The sequence below is a fragment of the Mesoplodon bidens genome (genome assembly GCF_964165515.1).
Source record: "Mesoplodon bidens genome assembly, chromosome: 4".
NCBI classification, from domain to species: domain Eukaryota; kingdom Metazoa; phylum Chordata; class Mammalia; order Artiodactyla; family Ziphiidae; genus Mesoplodon; species Mesoplodon bidens.
In genome coordinates this window covers 173,733,576-173,756,557 of record NC_138160.1, presented here as the reverse complement: position 1 = coordinate 173,756,557, position 22,982 = coordinate 173,733,576, and positions in this window count along the sequence as shown.

Below are 22,982 nucleotides of genomic sequence, written 5' to 3'. Positions count from 1 at the left end.
TGAAGAACTGCTGGCTTGTGGGGCACATGGATTGTTTATTTTAATTTTAATAGATTTTTTCTTTTAGACTCATCTTTTTAATGGTAACCTAAAAGTCAAAGTAAGGGGCCAGCAGGGTCTGTGTTCAGAAGCTTGGTGGGGCCCTGACATCCCTTAAGGCAGGTCACTGCAAGAAGGTACTATGAAGGGGCTACAGGACCCTCCACCATTTGTTCATATCGTCTCAGTGGTTGGGGACCCTGTGGGTGACAGAGGCAGGAGATCATTGCTTCCGGCATATGGATAGATGCTGGGAACTGGGGGAAAGGAGCTGCTCAGTCCCCCTAAAATCTGCAGGCGGCTCCTCCACTGCCTCCACTGCATGCTCAAGCCTCCTCCTCATCTCCCTTCTAGCTGGTACCATGTTTATGATCGTCACCCTGGGTGACGAGCAACCCAGAAGAGGGCCTGGTCACTGCTTTCCTTGGTGACCGCCGTATATCAGACCTGGATCCTGAGACCCTCCCGCTCTTCCCTCTCCATGTGGGGGATGCTGAGGTGGGCACGCATCAGGTACTCCTCGCCCCCAGGAAGGACTGAAGACTCCAAATGAGTTCAAGTAGATTCAATAGGCCAGCCTGCCCTGATGTATATTCCCCCAGCAGCTTGGGAGAGGACCCATTTCCTGCGGTCTGGCAATGCCATTCCAGGCTGAGGAGTGACAAATGCTGGCTGGTGGTTTGCCTGTACATCCCTGGCTATGGGTGAGGCCCTGCATCTTTGCCCTGGTTTATGTGGGCCTCTTCTCCTGTGGAATGGGTGAGATTGGGGCAGAAACTAGAGGTGGGAATTCCACGTGGAAGAAGAAGCCCAGGCAAAGCAGAGGGGCAGGGTCATACGAGGTGTCTTCCAAGAATGGGGCAGTGCTGAGGGTTGGAAGGTGAGGCCAGTTTGAGGCACAGAGGGTGGGTGGGGTGGCAGCCTGAAGGTCTGGAAGTGCAGGGAAAGTCCTGGGCTCAACCCCGAGGGCAGAGGGAGTCAGGAGGAGGGTGGGCTCCCAGGCTGCTGCAGGGTGGATTGGGAGCTGGGGGTGAGAGCGGGGAGGTAGCAGCCTGCCTAGAGCAGCCAGAGTGTGGCCAGGCAGTGGGACCAGTGAGGGGAGTGGCCTGAGAGGCCATGCAGGGGTGGCCCCAGGGGACAGTTGACTGACAGATGTCGAGGTATAGGTAGCAGGTGCTGAGGCTCTGACGCAACAGCAGCACCCTGCAGCACTGGCCCAGGAGACCACTCAGGGCCCCCTGGACGTCAGGCCTGCTGAGCCATTACTTCCACTGGCCCCAGCATGGTCTGCCGGTAGTGGCCGGCAGCTCCTGCAAGCAGCTGGTGCTATGCCCAGATTGACTGGTGCCCCATGGATGAGGCAGCCCTCATGTTTGCCCCGAGGAAGGGAGTGGGGTCCCCTCCAAGCCACCTCAGGCCTTCTGTTTGTCCAGCGATAGGAAAAGAGGGCTGAGCCTGCTCCAACTGGCTCGGGCTCTGTAAGTCTCTCTGACTTGCAGTAGGAGGCCTTGTGGAAATAGCCCTGAACCAGGTTCCTGGAGCAGCCAGTCTAGGGGGCCCCTGGTGCTCATCAGTGAGCCGTTGGGAGCATGGGAGGAGAAATTGTTTGGGGTGGGAAATGTGGCTTTAGAGCCTGACAATTGTTGGTGGCAGACCAGTATTATCTTGGGAATTCTGTGTCAGGGAATTCACCAGGATCATTGCCTTGGGGATGGGGAGGGACCATCTGCTGAGCTGTCCCGCCCCTCGCACCTGTGATATGCTGGCAGGGGGGAAGGTCAGCAGGAATGTGTTTCCTGGTTGGCTCTTTGCCCCACCCTTCACTGGGGGTCTGGGGTCACAAACTCAAAAGTCCCCAGGCCAAGTGGCCCTGCAGGGCAGTGGTGGTGGAGCTCAAGCCTGGTAGAGCGAGTGGTGTTTCTTGGCTCGGGGCTCCAGCCGGCTACTGCATCAGGACATGGGCCCTTGGACGCCTACTCTTGATTTTTTAAGAGAAGCTGCAAATCCAGATTTCCGTGTGAAATCCTTTTGTATTTATTTGCCAGGGCTGCCATAACAAAATACCATAGACTGGGGAACTTAAACAATAGAAATTTATTTTTTCACTGTTCTGGAGGCTGGAGGTCCAAGATCCAGGTGGCGGCAGCCTTGGTTCTTCCACTCTCCTTGGCTTGCAGGTGGCCTTCTCACTGTGTCCTCACACGGTCACCCGTCTATAGGTACATCCCTGGTGTCTCTCTGTGTGTGCAGATTTCCTCTTCTTACAAGGACACCAGCAAGATAGGATTAGGGCCCATCCTTATGACCTCATTTTATCTTATGTCTCTTTAAAGACACTATCTCCAAATACAGTCACTTCTGAGGTACTGAGGGTGAGAACTCCAATGCATGAATTTCTGGGGGGACACAACTCAGGCACCACATTCCCTAGCGGTTAAATGTTGGCATTCATTTAAAAAAATTCAAAAGCTCTGTAGGGGCAAACGAACTTGCCCATGAATTGTATTGGGCTTGTGAATGGTCTGTTTGAGGCTTCTGATTTCAGGTCTGACCTCAGACCCCCAGGAGCTCCCAGGTGTGATCCGGACTTGTGCACAGGTAACTTTAGCTCCAACCACAGGGTGATGTGCATTTGAGCTCTGGGGATGAAGATCCTGCTCCCACTGGTGAGTGAGCTGAGGAAGGGAGATAAACTGAGCACCTATTATGTGCTGATGCTGTGCCAGGCACTGGTGACCCACATGTGCGTCAGACACCCCTACCCCACCTGAGGGGCACACAGGGGCTTCCCTGGAGGCCTGCACAGGGCATGGGTGGGTGCTCAGATGAGCAGGAGCCTAGTACGACCTTCGTGTGGGGTTGGGGTGAGGGTGGCAGGATCGTGGGGCAGCGAGAAGTCTGGCCGGATGAAAGGCAGGACGGCGCATCTTCTCATGTGTTCTGACCCATCCAATCTGGGCTCCGATGTCAGTCTCAGAGCCTCCTGATGTTCTAGTCCAGCCCGCAGAAATGAGGGGCTGGAATAGACTTTCTCTAGGTCCCATGGGCTCCTCTCACCTATCTGCGCCGGAGTGGACATTGGGAAGTGGAGGGGAGTGAGCGAGATGGGCCTGAGCGGGCTGAGGGCGGGGCTGAGTATCACCCATCTCTCTGCACCCTCCCTGTGAAACCGAGAGTGATCATCTGTTAGATCCGTTACACCTGTAACCTGCCTTCACGGATCAAGCTCACTTTAATTTTTGCTACAGAACAACTTGCAGGTCCTCCAAGAGCTCATGCAGCCTAAACAATGTTTGCCTGAGTTGTTTTCCAGGCACTTGGAGTCAGCTGTGTCTAGCTCGAGCTCCGGCCAGTTAAGGCTGATTAAGACCACCGACCCTGCAACTGGGCCCCTGCGAATGTCCACTCAATGACCTTTTTTTTTTTTTTTTTTTTTTTTTTTTATTAATTAATTTATTTATTTATGGCTGTGTTGGGTCTTCGTTTCTGTGCGAGGGCTTTCTCTAGTTGTGGCAAGCGGGGGCCACTCCTCATCGCGGTGCGCGGGCCTCTCACTATCACGGCCTCTCTTGTTGCAGAGCACAGGCTCCAGACGCGCAGGCTCAGTAATTATGGCTCACAGACCCAGTTGCTCTGCGGCATGTGGGATCTTCCCAGACCAGGGCTCGAACCCGTGTCCCCTGCATTGGCAGGCAGGTTCCCAACCACTGCGCCACCAGGGAAGCCCCACTCAATGACCTTTTGACATCAGAGGGCTGAACATTCCACCCTCAGTGTGTACCACCGCTGCCAGCTTCTGAGCATGCATCCCATGGAGAAGCCTGTCGCTAAGCTGCACCTGTGCAGAACAGTTATCTCACCTTTTTCTTATCGCCAATAAACTTTCCCCACACTCCCCATGCCTCAGACCAGCCTGATTCTTTATCCCATAAATATCCGGAACCCCTCGCCTTCCAGGAGGCCAATCTGAAATTTCTTCTCCCATCTTCTTGCTTGGCTACCTCATGTATAAGCTCGTTCTCTGCTTTAGCGTTTGGCTTGCTGTGCGTAGGGTAGACACACCTAGTTTGGTGACACCGGGGTCTCAGGCCTGGCGAGGCCCAGGGCTGGGCCATGCAGAGCCGTGGGAAGGAGTCCCTGACTCCAGCCAAGGGCACATGAGGCTGCGCCTGGGCAGCACTGCACAGGGCCGAGAAGGAGGTGCACGGGGGTCATCTGCTCACTTGGCCTTTCACAAGCCAGTGTTTGGCTAGCGTGGGAGAATGGGAGACAAGGTGTGCCTTCCTTACCAGAAGCGAGCGTGACTCGGGAGCTTGGAGAAGCGGACCACTTCCTGCAGGACGAGGGCCCTGCGTGGGTATGGGCTGGGGGCCCATGGACACTTCCCAGTACTTTTACCCTGAGTGTGTGTCACTGCACTGTTTGTGTGTGGTTACGATAATTCTGGGTCCCATATCCCCAGAGGGAGTGACTGGGGACAGGTATCCCAGGCCCTCCCTGCTCATGGGGGCTCATATAGGCCCTGCTTCCCCTCTCTTCCGAGGCCTGAGCCTGAGGAGCTGCTGCCCCAGGCTGGCGGCTCCATCTTGGTTCATTCTACCTTCGCCTGCATCCTCCCCCAGCCCCTGCCCAGCCCGAGGGGCGGCCTGGGGAGCTTGCGTGTTGAGAGCATGCTGTGGTAGACAGCCTGCTTTCCTCACTATCCCTGCATGTCAGCCTGAATGGGCATGAGGCCCATTTGTCAGGTGGGGAAAGTGAGGCTCAGAAGATTGCTCAGATGGGATCAGAAGAGCCTACAACCCTGCCCTGTCTCCCGTCCCCATCTGAAGGCAAAGGTGGAGGGGGCTGGGACACGGCCCAGAGAGGAGAGAATGTGGGATGGCGACGAAGAAGAGAATGGCCTGGTGCCAGAGGCAGGATGAGAAAATGCCCTGGAGGAGGCAATGAGGCTCAGCTGGGACCTTCCAGTGAGTTCCAGTCCCTTGAAACCCAAGACAATGTCGATGGTGCTGTGCTCGCCTGGCTCCCTGTCCTCTGCACACACCGGGGCTCCTGGGCCGCCCCAGCCTCTCTCTGCTGGTGGCCTGTGCCTGTATCTCTCCAGTCTGAGCAGGGGGGGCACAGGGAATATGGACAGAGGAGAGCCAGGGCCCTGAAATTTCCAGGCTGTTGGCCCAGTGTGGGATCCGTTAACCTTTTCATTGATCATCTGGGCAGCGAGGAGGGGGATACCTCCATTAGAGCCGGAATTAACCCACCGGAGGCCGTTTCACGCATCTCATCAGAGGAGAAATGCCCAGCGGTGCTGAGGCCTACAGGACGCAGGGTGCCAGTTTGAGAGTAGGAGCTGAGAGGTCTCCTCTTGGGGAGAACCTGAGTCCTGAGGCCTCAGGGCTCCAGCATGGCTGACCCATCCGGTCTGCTGACCTTGTCTGTGTCCTCACCTAGGCTGACCCTTTGGTAACAAGCAGTCTCGTGGTTACTTTCCATGTCACATACTGTGTCTTTTAAATACCTCTAGGTGTCCCGTCCAGCATATTCGTCACCATTTCTATAATAAGATGCTTCCTGCCCTGCTGGGGTGCTGTCTGCCTAGGGAAGGGGCTGGGTTGTCTTCATCTCTCTGTCACTCACTGGGCGGTGCAGTGGTGGGGAGCTGGGCCAGCTGGGAGTGTTCACAGGTGAGGGCCACTGCTGAGAGATGGCCCTGCTGTTCACCGATTCTTGGAATCTTTCCCCCAGCCCCACGGCCCCCCTACTCCTTGTTGCAGCAGGGAGTCTCCAGATGTATACTCCTGACCCCCTCTGACTAGCAGGCCACACTCTGGGGCACAACTCCGTGTGAAAGGACCCCCACCGGGGTCCCACTCCAGTCTCGAGGCTCCACTGCTCTGAGGCCATCCTCTCACATTCACACCCTGGAAGAAAGTGAGGGGCCCAAAGTCACAGAACTGGTTCATAGGAATTCCCTTGAAAACCTGCTCTGTTACATGGCTCCCTCTTGGGGCTCCCAAAGCCTTTAAACATGTTTTCTAATTAACGTTTATAAGATGGAGCTGCTTGTTCAGGCTTTTACTGGACCACTCAGATTATCTTAGAGCTAAAAGGACTTAGGGAGCTGGCCCAGTTGATCTCCTAAATTTACAGGTAGGGAAACGGAGGCCCAGAGGGGAAGGGGCATGCCTAAGTTGATGGTTACTTGATGGCAGAGCTGGGCTGGAATGGAATCCCTGGTGAGTTGCTTACATGAGCTCAGGGATCCCTTTTTTTTTTTTGCGGTACACGGGCCTCTAGCTGCTGTGGCCTCTCCCGTTGCGGAGCACAGGCTCTGGACGCGCAGGCTCAGCGGCCATGGCTCACGGGCCCAGCCGCTCCGCGGCATGTGGGATCTTCCTGGACCGGGGCACGAACCCGTGTCCCCTGCATCGGCAGGCGGACTCTCAACCACTGCGCCACCAGGGAAGCCCAGGGATCCCTTTTAAAGGCATTTCAAGGCCACAACCCTGGTGCTGTTCGCAACCACTGGCCGCTGCTCTTCCCATCCTAGTCCTCCGGTCACTCCATCCACACTGCTGTCCTTGAATCAGCTTGAGAGCTGTTGCTGAGTCCTCTGTGTGGCCTCCTCCTGCTCTTCATCCCCTCCCCTCCCCGCCCTGTTCTCCAGCCTCATTCAGTTAATGCATATCCAGAGCTCATGGCCTCAGGAAAGCCTTCTCTGACCCCTCAGTCTCCATCGGGTGCCCCAGGGGCCTGTAAACACACACGACCACTTCAGCCTCCTCTCGGGTGGTCAGGAGGTGCAGATCAAAACAATGAGGTGCCATGGTCACATATCCGATTAGCAAAAATGATGTGGGAGAAGGGCCACTCTGTGCACACAGCTGATGGAAGTGAGAATTGCTCGGTCCTTTTGGAAAAGGCTAGTGACATCTGTTAAACTTAAAATACGCATTAACTTTAACTTGCAATCCCACCCTGGGATTTTATTCTGTAGAAATAAAAGCGCCAGCATACAAGGAAATAAGGCTGTTTATTGCAGGACTGCTGGTAGTAACACACACACACACACACACACACACACACACAGCCTGCAAACAACCTAAAGATGTCAATAAATTTGGAAGTGGTTGACAAACTGCAGCTATGGGCTTTCAACCAGCTGCTAAGAGAAAGCAAGAAGGTGGTAGGTACGTCGAGTTACCATCCTGGAGGGATGGCTATGATGTGTCAGCAAGTGAGAACTGTTAGCTGCTGATATGTACGATGTGATTCCATTGTCGACAAACCTTCAAAGACCCTTCCATGTCCATGAGGGTGGGCTGTGCCGGAGCTGGGAGTCACCCGGGGTGAGGGTGTAGCACAGAGAGAGGCAAGAGAGACAGGTGGCTTCGCTGGGGCAAGGAGACCCCCAGGTTGGGATTCTGAGACTGGACTCTAAAGGGAGGTGGGTGCAGCCATTAGGGCTGGGGTCCAAGGCCAGGGTGGACCCAGCATCAGCTGACCTGCCCTTGACTGCGTCAGAGCTCCTCTCTCCCCCAGGGTGATGCTGGTCCTGGAGCAAGGCTGGGCTGGCTGGTGGTGATGTGAGGGAGGAAGAATTGTAGCAGTTAGGAGACAAAGTCAAGGTCGTAACCCTGACCTTTAACTCCGATTTGATCTGGGACAGCTCCTTACTTGCTTGCTCATACAGGACCCAGTTGAGATACACAATTAGCTGGTTAGTTGGACCATTATTCTGGATGAATTGTGTCCCCCCAAAATTCAGTTGTTGAAACCCTCATGAGGCCATAAGGGTGGGCTCTGATCTAATAGAACTGGTGTCCTTATAAAACAGGAAAAGACACTAGAGACAGATGTGTGTGTATGTACAGAGAAGAGGCCGTGTGAGGGCACAGAGTGAAGGCAGCAGTCTGCATGCCAGGAAGACAGACCTCACCAGAAGTGGACAAGGCTAGTACCCTGACCTCAAACTTCCAGCCTCCAGAATTGTGAGAAAATAAATACTGTTGTTTAAGCCACCCAATCTGTAGTATTTTGTTATGGCAGCCTGAGTAGACTAATACAGCCATTAAACCGGGCAATTCAGGTTATAAGGATTAACTTCTTTTGTGACTTAACAGGCACACTCTAAGTCAGAACTGTTAGGGTGGTACAGGGGACATTTACTGTTTTGTGGCCACTTATACCCCTTTACTATGGGTCATATAATTAGGGTGAAATTGACCCAGCCCTGGCTTAGAGGGTGAATCACATGGCCCGGTCCTGGCCTCTCAGTGAATTTCACCATCTTGACCATGGGGTGGATTCAGGAATGGGCATCTGACCCCATTTGGGCCCATCAGATACTTGGGACTCAATCTGAGCTCTTGGGGCAGCACTGGTTTTCCCTCAGTGTTTGAGGTTGTGAGAATGTGAAGCTGGAACTGCAGCAGCCTTCTTGGCACCATGAAGAGACTTCTTGCCTAAGAAGGGAGTGACCCAAAGGAAGAGGGGAAGAAAGTTGTAGGGAAAACACCTGGGCTCTGGGGACGTAATTTCATATGTCTAAGGCCAAACTATCCCTGGATTTTTAATTTTGTCAAGCAATAAATTCCCTTTTTGCCTGAGTCAGTTCCTGTCACTTGTTATATAACCATGACTGAGCCACCAGTTCTTGTGAACCTCTGATCCTTCCTGTGGTTGGGTGGGACCCCTCTGCTGTCCTGACATGGAGTGGGCTCCCTACTTATCTAGTGACTAGTTTTGGTGCGCATGTGTCTTTCTGACTTCCAGCCCTAGAGCCGAAACAGCCCTGTGGGCGAGAATTGCACCCAACCTCTGAGAACTTGGCCGGAGGAAGATGCGTTGAAAGGCGTATCAGAGCATTTCCCTTCAGGAAGGCAAGCCGAGCGCTGAGTCTTCATGGCCCAACTTTAAAAACTGACAATTTAAAAAATCAAAACCAGCACCTGGGCATTTAGAATGTCTGTCTTCCTGGTTTAATTTCACGGGGACTGTGTTATGGCTTTTGATAAAATGTTTCATTTTGAAGGACTGGTTTCATCAAAGCAGGGCTTTCCTGTACAGGGTCAGTTCCACCCATAAAAGGCATTTTCATTAGGAAAAAGTGGCACCTGGCTTGGAATTAATTGTAGGTTCAGAGAGCAGAGAGGAAATGCCTGTGCCCTTTGGCGATCCCTCATGGCCCCTGAGGAGGCAATATAGCTGAAATCGGGAGTAATTTCTTGAACACGTCACGCATGGTCACTCCTCCTGACCCTGTCCACGCTGCTGCCTGTCCTTGGATGTCCTCACTCTGCTCATGGCAGGCAAAATCCCGTGCTTGCTGGCTTACCTCTGCCAATTCTGGGTGTGGTCTTGGGCAGCTCCCGTGGTTTGCCAGGGCTGGTTGGTTGCAAAATGGTGTAAATATGACCTTATTTGCAGGTATGATTTAATTTGAAGACTTCGAGATGAGGACATTGTCCAGATTTATCTGAGGGGGCCCTAAATACAATTACAAGTGTCCACATTACGGGGAGACTGAGGGAGATTTGACACAAACACACACAGGCAGTGAGATCGAGGAGGCGGAGACTGGAGTGATGCAGCCACAAGCCAAGAACTGCTGGCAGCCACGAGAAGCTGGGAGAGTCGAGGAATGGAGCTTCCCCTAGAGTCTCTAGGGACAGCTTGGCTCTGCTGATGCCTTGATTTCGGCCTCTGGAACTGGGAGAGAATACGTTTCTGTTATTTTGAGCCACCTGTTTGGTGCTGATTTGTTGTAGCAGCCATAGGCCACTAATACAGAAGGGAAGGCCATCTGAACTATCTTGAGCAAACCAGGGACTTTGTGTTGAGGATGGTGGAGGGGGTAATTCGTGAAACCCAGAGTGGAAAGAGCATTCTACCCTCCTAGGGCTGGAAGCAGGGCCAGAGAGATGCCGGTGACCTGATACTCCTTTACCTGCTTCCGTCTATCTCCCCCTCACTCTCCCTGGCTTCCCCGTGCATCATATGCTCCATTATTTTCTAACCAGAAGGAGAAGAAAGTGAGAGGTTCACAGGGAAGAGAGACTTGCTTTTTTTTCACATGATTTGGAATTGTTTCACTTGTTACGACAACTGGTACTTTCATAATCTGAAAAATGTCAAATAAGGAAAATTGAATCTAAGATCTTTCCCAGTTCCACGCCCATCTCTTTGTCCATGCCTTGTGCTACATCACTTTGCAACTTCTCCCTCTAGAATGGAGTAGGCGTTCTGCCCCATTCATGTGGCTTTTCTGGTCCATGGAACATGGGTGGAAGTGACCGTGTGCTGGTTTGGAGCCCAGTCCATAAGGGGCATCGTGCTCTCATACTCAGCCCCCTAGAAGCTCCTGACCTCCTCCATGAGATGGGCTTCCCCTGGGCCTCAGCGTGCACGTACAGAGAGAAGAGCTGTGGGCCTGAGCAGACATTATTGTTGTTCTAAGTTTCCAGGTTCTAAGGTGGTTTAATATCCAGTGTTACTATGGCAGTGGGTAACTGCTACAGAAATTGGTACCTGCAATATGTGGCATTGGCTTTGGAACCAGAAAGTGTTATAGGTGGCTGGGAAAATAATGGCATGTGTTATGGAGTAGTGGAACGTTTGCTGAAAGGGAAAGTGTACCTAATACACTTGTGGCCTTCGGCTGGGAGTGTTGCAGGCACGAGCAGGCTCCTGCTGTCTGCATTTAATATGGAACTACAAAGGAGAGACAGCTCAGGAAAAACCTGGCCAGATCTCAGAAAGAATGAGAGGGAAGGAAGAAAGTCTGGAAAATCTGGGACTTACTGGGTTGAAAAATAAAACTATTTCTAATCTCCAGCTTCTCCATTCAATAAGAGAATCTCAAATTAAGCACAGCCTGAGAGAAAAGTCAAATCAAGGGCATGGCTATTAAAATATAGCTTGGGGGTCTAGAGTGAATCAAAGGTATAGCACTTGCACTCACGTGAAGGCCTCTGGAAGAATTAAATGGTGCCGAGAAGTTACTAAAAGATCAGTGGTGTGGTCCCGCAGCAGCCTGAGTTGCCCACAGTACCTGTAATTAAGTACAGAGAGAGACATGTCTTGCAATGAATTGTGAATATGGCTTTTGGCCCATGATATCAAATATATAGGAAATCCACAATTTTTGAGAGGGCTGTGTTGGCAAAAGCCCGTCAATCTGGACCAAAAGAGACTGAGATTATTCAAGATGGAAAAATAAATCTCTGGGCCAGTAATTTGTTATGGGCAAGATGCAGGCTGAGAAAACATTCAGCTGCCATGAAGGGCATATCTTGGAGTATCCTTCTCAGAAGCGACCAAGGAAAAGGATGGAGAAGGAAGGATATCCTAGAGAGTAGACCTGAGAACCACCGACAACAAGGGACTGAAGATCCAGGTCCCAGGAGTGAACCTGGAGCCTGATGCCAGAATATTCCCTACTCCAGGGTAGCAGTTCCTGGCAGTGTTTCTCCAACAGGACGTAAGAATTGCTGTGGACCAGTGACTGTTGGGGGCCTCCTGTCCTCCTCCTGTTTGACCGGGAGTGTTTTTTCGGTGATCTGTCCCTGTTCTACCATGGCGTATCGGGGCTGTGTGTGAGACGTTGGAGGGGAGGAGGGGTGCAAACAGCTTCTCCTTTTGTTCCATAGGTCCCAGGAGCAAGGCGAGCTGCATTCAGATTTGACTTAGACTATGAGATTCTCATCGTCAAGCTTGACGCCATGATTGGGTGTCTTGGGTGAGAATGAGTGTATTTTGTAAGCGGGAGGGTCTTGAGTAACTATATCCACGAGGGCAGTTTGTGGTAGATTTTATCATTATTCCCAATTCCTCACGCATCCTGTAGTGGTTTCCTAGAGTTGCCATAACAAATGATCACAAACTTGGGTGGCTTTAAACAACAGAGACTTATTGTTTCATGGTTCTGGAGGCCAGAAATCTGGAATCAAGGTGTCAGCAAGGTTAGTTTCTTCTCTGAGGGAGAATCTGTCCCATGACTCTCTCCTAGCTTCTGGTGGTTGCCAACAATTCTTGGCATTTCTGCCTCTACTGTCACTTGGCGTTCTCCCTGTGTGTCTCCATCCCCTTGTCTCTTCTTATAAGGACATTGGATTACAGGTGCACTCTGATTCCTTATGACTTCATCTTAACTAATTACTTCTGCAAAGACCCCATTTCCAAATAAGGTCCCTTTCTGAGGTTCTGGGCAGACATGCATTTTTTGGGGGGGAACACGATTCAGTCGACTACACGTCCCTATATTCACACCCTTTGCCCTGTGACTCAGCAGCTTCTCTCTCCAGGATGGAGGGTATATCTGCGCCATTCACGGGGTTTGTCCATGTGTCTCACGTGGCCAAGGTACTTGGGTGAAACAAACTGTGGGCCAGTTTGGAGTCCAGGTCTTAGAGGCATCGTGCATTCATGCTTACCCTTCTAGAAGCCTCTGATCTCCTCCGTGAGATGAGCTTCCCCTCAGAGCTGCTGTCCCTGCACCTTGGCCTACATATGAGCTGCCCCAGCTGCCCCGCAGACCTGCCCTGTCAGGAGAGCTGCCTTGGCCAGGCTGTGGAGCTGTGAGCCGGGGGATAACCCTTGTTGTCTTTCTGTACTAGGTTCTAGGGTGCTTCGCGAGGCAGTGTTCTTGGGACAAGAGTGAATCAATATGGTGGGAAAGGGGCAGCTTTTTCCAAGCCTTGCTCTGGCTACCATGCTGAAATGTGAGCCCAGTGTTACCAGAGTATATTATTTTATCAAAAGGAGACAAGAGTCTAGATTTCAAATCCATAATCTCCTAATTTTTATATGTGTGTATCTGATTCAATTAAAATATCACTGTGCTTTCCCAACCAGACACACCTGAGGTTAGGATTCTGCCTGTAAGCTTCCAGCTTATGGCCTGGGCGGACTGGCCGGGCCAGGGGGATCCCTTTGCTCAGCTGCTTCCTGTCAGAGGCAGCATCCTGGGCAGATCCTGACTCGGGGAGGAGAGGGCCCTTCTGTGTGACACAGAACCCAAGTGGACCCAGCAGCAACCGAGGATTCCCATCAGGAGGAAGTACAGAGCCTGTCTCTGCGGATGGTCGTGCATAGGATGATAAGACCATTTAGGGGATCTGTCATCTTGGTGCCTTTCTGCCCCCTACAAGGGCATCTCAGATTATGCTGTTAAGAAATATTTGGCAAGAAGATGCCCATGGTATTTCTTTTACAAAAGTGGTGGAGTTTCAGGGATTGCTCTAAAAAACCAAACCAAACCAAATAAAGCCAAAACAATTACTGGAGAAGGGGGGAAATCAAACACCACAAAGGTGAAATTGATTTTAGTGGATGAACATCTCACTTTAAATTTAAATTGAGTCCAAGTTCATTTTCTCTCCCAGACTTCTAGAAGGTGGCATTCAAAATGTTTACACTTGTTTCATCTGCCTTTTTGCTTAGCCCTGGTCCCCCACCTCCTTCCCTTCACTTCACACTTATCGTTTCATTGCACACATATGCTCCACTTTATATTTACATATATCTAATTTTTATATATGGCTTGTGAAATATGCCAGACGAAGAATGAAACGGTCCTGAAACAGCTGGAAAATTATGCAACAGCGAGGAGATTGGGCACATTCACATTCTGTACTGCAAAGTTGCACAACAGACCAAGTTTGTTATAAGTGAAGCTGGGAGGTTTTTATTTTTTCTCCAGGGTAACAGCTTGCATGGTGGAGTAGGCCTTCTGCAGAAGGCATTTCCTCGGGAGCCTCAAACTCCCCTCGAAGGGAGAGGCGAGGCTGGAGCTGCACTGGGAGCACAGAGGCTGCAGCCCAGGGGAGGCTGTTGAAGGGCTGGAGGCAACTCCAGGGGTGTGGTGAGGTCAAGGCCAAGGGTCCAGTGAGGCTTAAGTCCAAGGTTCAGCAAGACTGAGGCCCAGTTTCTAGTGAGAGGAGGTCTGGCTTTTTGGAGGCATCCATGTCCCTGCTGCCTTGTGTTGGGAAATCCTGGGGACAGAGAGCCTCTGATGGATCTGGAGCCAAGTGGTCCCTCACTGTCTGCTGCTCCCAAAGCTCAGGGTCTTCGGCTGCCCAGCACCACCCCAGTTCTGCAATTCTCAGGTCTCTCCCATGCCCCAGGAAGCTTCAGGAGAGTAGGGCCTTGGGCCTTCAGACCAGGACTGGGTCATCCCTGGAGCCATCAGGCCCTGCAACACTGCTCGGCTGTGTACCTCATCTGTGTCTCACAGGTTAGAGCCAGTGAATCCTGCAACTGAGTTCAAAATCTCCATTGCCGACATCCAGTGGTGGGGGGAAGGCTTTACTATGTATACATTAAAAAGATCCTAGGGTCTCAGTCGACCTCAGGTATAACAGGGTGGCCGATAATGTGATTTGGCTGCTCAACAATTTAAGATAACATTATGGTCAGCAGTGACCTTCTGTCTGGGCTCAGCCTGACAGCCTGTGTGGAGTAGGGAGCCTGGCACGTGCTGGAGGAGGGACTCCCCATCAGAGGGTCTGTGGAGCAGGTCAGGAGGAGGACGGACACCACAGCACAGCCCCATGGGGAAGGGAAGAGCCTCTGTGAAGCTGGAGCCCAGCCCTTGGCACAGGGTTTGAATTTACCCAGAGACGTGGACAGGGCTATTGGGCTCTCCCCAGTAATGATGGGGAAAATCAGGGGTTCTGTGCTCTGAGGGGACTGAGAACAGAAAGCCTTTTGGGGGCTTTGGCTGCCCTGGCAAGCAGACCAGTGGCTCCTGGGTGAGCTGGCAGGTCCTGTTCACGGCCTTTGTGGCCAGGGCAGGCCAGGACATGGCAGAGCCCGTAGGCCAGCCAAGGCTGGGGATCTGCTGCAGTGTGGACCCTGCGGAGGGTTGCTAAGGAGTCTGGGGCTCAGCTGAGAGCTTGGGCTGCCGCGGCCACTCAGAATGGAGATGGAAATCGCCGTGGGGGAACAGTGCTGCTGGACTCATTCAGTTTCCTCTTTCTCATTTTCAGAAATGCTATTAGGGAGGCCAAGGCCCTGCATGGGCTCTGGAGCGAGTGTCTGTGTGTCTGGGTCTGTGCGTGTTTGTGGGCTGGGGTCAGCATGCGTCTGTGTGCTTGTTTGTGCACATGTATCACCACATGTATGTGACACAGTGTGTGTGTGTGTGAGAGTATGCGTGTGTGCGTGCACACGTGTTCATAGGTGCAAACGCACACCCTTGCCTCCCACCTCTCGGGACAGTCGTCCATCAGGTGCCTCGAATTGGCTTCCTGCTTTCCATTCATGTGAACTTGTTGACAAGTCCCCAGACCTTGAAGTGACGGTTCTCCTGTGGCACTCCCCAAACCCTGCACCCCCAGGTCCCCTCCACCCCTGCTCCCAGTATCTCCCAGTAGCAGCCTGTGCTTTCAGACTCATCTTTGGAGGGCCCTGTATTCTCAGCCAGGGGGGACAATCTTGGTGGGCAGCAGGGGGCCAATGGTGCCAGGTGGGGACCATGAAAAAGAGTATCTTGGAAAGTTCCAGCAACCTGAGGCCCTCGTGGAGGTCCTGAGTGAGCATAGCAGAGAAGCCTGGGGTGGGGGAGGGGATGCGAAGGCAATTTGTGCTGGAGAGCTGCCCCCATGGGCTGCAGGTGACTCAAAGGCCATGCAGGGGCTGGTTGAGCGCAGAAGCCCTTGTTCTAGCCTCCTCATCTGAAGAAACCAGAGGTGGGCCCTGCAGTGCAGGGTGGTGGCCCTGATACCCCCTTGGTGAAGCCAGCTGGGTGGAGACCATGAGGTCAGGGAAGCATCTAAAGGCTGTGCTGCCCCTCAGATCCGGCTCAGGCCTGCCTGTGGCCTGGTAGGCCTAGTGCGGCCAGATGTGCTTTTTTTTTTTTTTTTTCCCCCAAGAGAAGCCAGAGATGCATATTTTAATGAGGTATCTTTTGATTTAAAAAAAAATCTTAGCAAATAGTTTGAGTTAACAAACAAAACCCTGTGGGCTGCTAGTTGGCAGCCCCTTATGCATCAGTTATGATACTTGACTTTATAAGCACTAGCTAATGACTCCACTGCTTTAGGCAAAAAGCAGGGGCTGATAGGAAGGAGGCTCCGAAGGCCTCAGAGGAGCATTCAGAGAAGCTCACCTTGTGGGTGATGAGTGTCTGGTTGTGGAGTGAGTCATGAGGTCTGGTCTGGCTCTGTCCCTGGGGGTTATCATCCCTAAGGCTCAGCTTCTTCATCTGAAAGTGGGAATGTTGCATTTCCACCTGGTGGGATGTAGTAAGGATCAAGTTTATTTAAGAGCTCTGCTAATTCACCAACAGAGCTGTGGGCTTGCAGGAAATACCGTGATTGACAAAACACAGCCTGGCACGTAGAGGTGCTTCCCAAGGGCACACTGCCCACAGTGTCCTCACTGGGAAGAGCAAGCTGTGGGGCCCATGTTGGCCAGTCATATTCATTTTATTTTATTTTTGCGGTATGCGGGCCTCTCACTGTTGTGGCCTCTCCCGTTGCGGAGCACAGGCTCCGGACGCCTCAGGCTCAGTGGCCATGGCTCACGGGCCCAGCCGCTCTGCGGCATGTGGGATCTTCCCGGACCAGGGCACGAACCCGTGCATCGGCAGGCAGACTCTCAACCACTGCGCCACCAGGGAAGCCCTGGCCAGTCATATTTGACCAGGGCACACAGGGATGGTCACGGGACACGGATGTGTGAGATCCGTGTCCTGAAAAGGGGGCCAGGAAGCCCCAGGACTCACCATTGTCCTAGTGAGTGCTTCCAGCTCCCAGAGCATTTTGAGATGAACACGATCTTGCTTCATCCTCCTACTTAGATCTTCCACTGAGAACAAAATGCACCCTGCAGGCCAAGGCCCTACCTCATCTAGGATCCCCTGGTTGCCCCTCTCTCTCCATCTCTTCCTTCTTTCACTACCTTCTGGCTTCACGGCTCTTCTTTCCCTCGAGCCGTAAAAGCTCTTTCCTGCCTTAGGACCTTTGCACGTGCTGGTCTCTCTGCTTGAGATGTTCATTGTTTAGATTGCCCTTTCCTGGTAACTTCTCTCTGATCAGCTTTCAGCGCTCCTCCATCTTCCTCCCCCTTGTCTCATGCATTCTATATCATGAACCTCGTTTTATTTTCTTCATAGCATCTATCTTTGAAATTTATCTTATTTTTTAAAATTCACTCTGCAAATAGTTACTGAGTGCCCACTATGTGCCAGGCTGTTTTTTGTCAATCACAGTATTTCCTGCAATTCTTCAGCAAGGTTCCTTATTAGGCCATGGCATCCCAGTCACCCATGTCCTGCAGTACAGCCAAGGTTTAGTTCTAAAGTCAGTGATGATATGCAAAAAGCACGTGGTCAAAATACTTTGGAAAATTTCCAATCCACACAGCTTTGCAACTATAGGCCAACGCTGAACTACGTACAGCTGGGTACAGGGAGTGATGGAGAGCAAAACTAGCTAAGGGATGGAGGGCTTCATACTGTGTTAAATCATTTAATTCTCCAGGCCACTCTGTGAAGTAGGTGATATCACTCTGCTCATTATACAGTTTAAGAAACTGAGGCATGGGGAGGATAAGTAAGTTTCTCAAGGTCACATGACTGGAAAGTGACTGACAGAGCCTGAGCAACCTGTCTCAGGGCTGCCATGAGGAGTTGAAATCAAATATGCTGGAGAGCCATCATGGAATTCCCCTCTCAGCAGCCCTCGGGGAGCAAGGCCTCCACTGCCCAGGATGGGAACACTCTCATTAGGAGATCTGCCTTGTTATCCTAAAGTAATACCTATGTTTTCAGCTGCCAGTGAGCATTGAGGGCTCTCACGTTCATCCTGCATTGAAAATGAGGGTGTGCCAGGCCCCAAGCTCTTCCTGACCCTGGGAGGAAGGCGTGTGGTCCCAGCCCTGCAGATGAGGAAATGGGCAGTGGAGAGACTGGGCACCATGTGCGATCAGTGTGCAAGGGGCCGGAGATGCCCCATCTGACTTTCGGGAGAGAAAGTCACTAGACTCAACAGCTCAATTTCAGGCCCCATCCTAAGGGTGTTGCCACTGTGCCAGAGAGAGGTGGCCAGGTCTGGGCTAGAGGGAGTGGCAGGGAAGAGAGGCGGATTCCTTTTCCTAATGAGAGGGTAGATGGAGCGGTGACTGCTTTGTTGTGGGGGTAAGGAAAAGGAGGGGCCTTAGATGCCCAGGAGGGAGAAGAGGTGCCAGATGTGAGCCCAGGAGGCTGCGGGTGGGGTGGAGATGGGGGCTGTGAGGAGCTGGGTCTCTGAGACACCTTGATGGAGAGGCCTAGGGGTTACTGTATTTACAGGTGGATGGACCTGGCTGGGGTGGTCTGTGAATAGACTCTTGAACCCATGGGAAAGGGTAAGATTGCCCAGGATGGGTGGGGCTGGGACACAGGTGAAAAGGAGTCATGTGTGTGAAGAGAGAGTGGCATCCATTGGGACTGGCCCTGAGGAGTGGCCAGAGGCTTTGGAGACAGTGTGAAGGGTAAAGCCCTTTCCTGAGGGGCAGCCTGGAGCCAGATTTGCAGAGAGCCTGCAAGGGACGATTTATTTTACCCAAAACAAAAAGACGTTAAAACATTGCAGAAAAGATACAGGTATATCTCTCTTATTTATTTATTTATTTTTTGGAATGATCAAACGATGGGGACACTAATTTGCAGGGAGCAAAGGTGACCCGGTCTTCCATGGGCTCCACTTTAAATATCCTGCAGACTTTGTGTCGGGTCTCAGCATTTCTGCAGAGGAGGAACCATCTGAAACTGGGAGGGAAATAGTCAAGAAGCACCCTCCTGCTAGCGATGGGGACTTTGGTGAGGGAGAGGCCTCCTAGCACCCACCGGAGTAGCAGAGGGTCCCCAGGGAGTCTCCAACAGCAGCAGTGATGGCCAAATGCCCTCAACCCTGCATCCAGAATTTCTTCCCACTCTGTCTTGGCCTTTGGATTCCATGGTTAGTGCTACTGCCAGCCGCAGCCAGAAGCTTTGGCCTCTTTAAGGCTCACATCCTAGATGCCGTGAACCCTGCAGGGTTAGGCAGGACTGCAGTGGAAGGAACTTGACACAAAGGGAAGGCAATCGAAAGAGAATAAAGCTCTGGAGGCCAGGGATCCTGGGGTTTAGCAAGGCATTGGCCAGGGCCACCCATTGACATTCCCCGGATTGTAAGTGAGGAAATGTCCAGTTAAACTCACAAAGGATTTGAACACAAAATGCCGCAATGTAATAGGAGTGTGTCCTTCACAAGTTACATACAGGATTTATATGTAAAGAAATTAATTCTCCAGGCTCTGTAGATGATGTCATCTGGGAATGGGAGGTAAACAAAAAGTCCAGTGAAGAACATATTCTTTCAACAGAGGGCGTAAGCCGGGGACTGTGCCATGCTCTCATTTGGACATAAGGGCAAGCGAAGTGCTGGGGGGCATTGGGACTGACCCGTAACATGTTTCTGCCCCAGATTGTTATTCCAGGCTTGTCCCAGTAACACCCCCGCCCCTTGTCAGCAGCTGGTTCAGTAATAGGCATATGAGCCAGTCTTGGCCCACAGATCAGAGGGGAGTCAGCTGGTCCAACTGGGAGAGGGGAGGACACCTGCAAGTGGTTTGGTCATCCTGCTACCTGGCTGAGCTCCGGAGCTGCCATACCCGCAGACTTCCCGCATTTCCTTATGGTTTAAGAAGGTTGGGTTACTTGCATCCAGGGGCATCTTAAGGGACCCAGAGGCCTTTCTCAAATGGGAAGCCTGGACCAAATGTCCCTCCTGACCTCTGTGAGAGGCCAGACACAGCTAGACCCTGATCCAAGTAGACCCAGCACCTCACTACCTGCCACATCCAGACATCTCCTTGAAAAATCTTGGGCCTTACTCCCTCTCTGCCACGTTGAGCACATGTTGACAGTCACAGATGGGCACTGAGCTTTATCTTTCCCCAGGTCGTTACTGCTTAGGTTGAACCTGAGCCTCCAGCTTGTGTCTCCATGTAGAAGTGTTGAATGGGCCGGGATCCCCAAGCCTCCAAACCTCAAGCACCTTGCTTTTTACTTCCAGGCAGAACTGACTGCAATGGGGGTGGGACACCTCTGTGTGAAACATGGCAATGAAAACAATTGTTGCCTGGACACCACCTACATTTCCTCTTTTGCCTGACACAGATCCCTGTCCAGGGATGCTCAAGAAACTGCGAGAACCACACCCCCAAAGGCCACCTGGCCGCCATATTCTGTTTAATTAGCATTATTGCTTACCAAGGCCGTTCCTGGCCAGAACTCTGCCTGTGCATCTGACGGGGCCACTGCACCCGCTGTTTGCCAACAGCAGAGGGGGGCAGAACTGCTGTCTTCAGAGGCCCTTTGACAAGGTCACCAAGTCCTCATGGCTTGTTATGCTCAGCATACGGGTCCCCAGAGGACTAGAAAAGTCTCGATCCCTTCCCACAACCCCCGGGAGCTTGCTTGTCGGGAGAGAGGACAACGAACCCTCACTACTTCCATCTGCTTGTAGCCTGCAGTGCGGGCAGGTCCTGCCAAGGATGGTGACCTCGTCAAAGGGCAGAAGCACTTCTAGTTTCCGTGTGGCCGCCAGGGGACAGGAATGGCTCTGATGAAGTCTGTGCTGGCACATGTGGCCCGGAAGTCAGAGATGGGCTGAGAGCCCTGCTTCTCCTTTTCAGAGTAACGCAGGGCACTGCTCCCACCAGAGAGCTTGGGCAGGCACAGGGCAAGAAATCTCCTTTCTTAACGTTCCTGCTCGGAGGCATGTGTGGTGATTTGTGACACCCAAGATGACCAGGAAAGGTGCCCATCTCTTTCTGCTCCTCATGTTGTTGGGAAGATTTTAAAGGGACTGGAGGGCTCAAGCTCACCCTGAGTTGTTCTCAGCCCTTCCCCACAGCATGGGGCTGTTCTAGATCAGCGTTGCAACTCGTCCTTCAGGGATCAGACTGGTAACAACCATGAACAAAAGGCAGGTATAGGACAATAGGGAGTGGTAGGGACTGTTAAGTAGGAGAGTGCAAGCCAGACCTAAGGACACTCAAGTTCAATTAAAATCAAACACACATGACATGCACTTAATAAGTGTTCCAGCTGAGTTTGTTCTGTGGTCCTTGGGTTGTCTTTGGGATCTAGACTGAATAAGTAGACTTGAACAAAGAACCACTGGGGATTTCTGTGTTCCACTTTCACCTGGAGTAGAAGAAAGGGGAACAGAGAGCACCAGTGGGTGGGGTAGCATTTTCCAGAAGAGGAAGAAGAGAGATCTGAACCATGGAGGTTTGAAGAAGTAGGGGTGACTCTTTCTTTTTTTGAGCTGAGGACAAGTGATCAGGAAGCTGGGATGAGTCCACAAGGTCCCCCTACATGGAGGATTCAACCATAAACTTTGATGCATGTGTGCTTGGTTCTTCCACTCAGCCTAGAGGGGTGTCATTGTAGGGACTAAAGATGGGATGGTTAAGGGCCGTGGTCTGCCTTCCACTCATGAGGGGTCTCTGTCTGGGTGGGGCCCCAAGAAGCTGGGGGTAATTTGGGAAGGAACAGTTGCCAGGAGTGACTCAGGAGTGTCAGAGAGACAAACCTTCTTTCCAAAAAGATATTCTAGAGCTGGTTTTCCAAAGTGTGCAAGATAATTTTGTTACATGGACCCATCAGAAAATATCATCGACTCGCGAAGTGAGAGAGTCAGTCATTTTCAATTCTCCTTTTGTCCTTCTGATTGCATCAAAGGAAAGGGCTTTGCTTCTAGTCTGTCTCACCACTTTTCCAACACTTGTTAATCAGCCTCAGCCTCCATGCCTTTTGCAGGCGATAGTATTTACAATTTGATAACAGCTTTTTGCTTCATATATTTATTTTTGGCAGTTATCTTTGATTTATGGCAAGATGTTGGCTTTCCCATTTACAGTAGTGATTTAAAGTATCCTTTAAAAACGTAAGTACAGTATAAAGAAATAATGGTGGTGGTAGGAGGATTATGGTAGTCACCATAAACCTGGCAGGGAAGCAAGTGAGAACATCACCCTCATCAAATAGGTGGGGCTGCTGCTTGGGTCTCATTCATCTTTTGAGGTGGATGAAAGCATGACAGCCACAGGGGGAATGAGTGGAAGTGTCATAGATTCCAAGACAGCACCTAGCTGGACCCAGCTCTGGGCTGCCTGGCTTCCTCAGCCTTCACGGTTCGACCCATGCCACTTCTTATGGGAAGTCCTCCAGGATACCTGTCTCTGGAGTCATGTCTCTTCCCATACACTGATCACCATCCACTTTCTCTGGAACCATCAGAGGTCACAAAAGTGGATGCCTGCTGGGGGTAAGGGAAGGGAACCTACAGCAACCTGCAGGGCATTTGCCCCACTTAATGGCTGGTAAGCAGAAATGCGGGCCCCGTGTGGTCACACTTTCCAATTTCTCAAAAGAAGTCAGAAGTCTAAATTCCTATGTGAAATGTTACCATTTTTAACACTGACAACAGATGTTCACCATGCCTGGGGGCTGGATCCTATCTTGGGCACCCTCAGGTGTCACAGAGGAAAGCTTCCAGGTGAAGATGGCCATCAAGCTTCAGTGCCCTCTGAAAATGATGGGTCCTGAAAATGACGGAACTGAGAATATGAAATCACAGCTAGAGCAAGTTGTGTAAGTCATGTGTTTTACCCATAAGACTGGGCCCTTCTGGTGGGCAGGGAGGGACCTGAGTCATCAGGCCCTGCCTGACCAAGGCCAGCCCCAAAGCCCTGGCCACACAGGCCTGGGGCAGGGTGAATGAGAAAATCCAAAGGGACAGGTGTCCACCCTCCAGGGAAGTGAGGCAGAAGTCTGGGGTCACATAGCAGAGGTGTTCCCACAGACACACGCTTGGGAGTGGGTTCCCAAGGGGAGGGAAGGTCATTGTGCTGGGGGACAGCAGACTTAGTAGGACAGGCAATGAGGATTGTGCTGGAGAGGAAGGCGT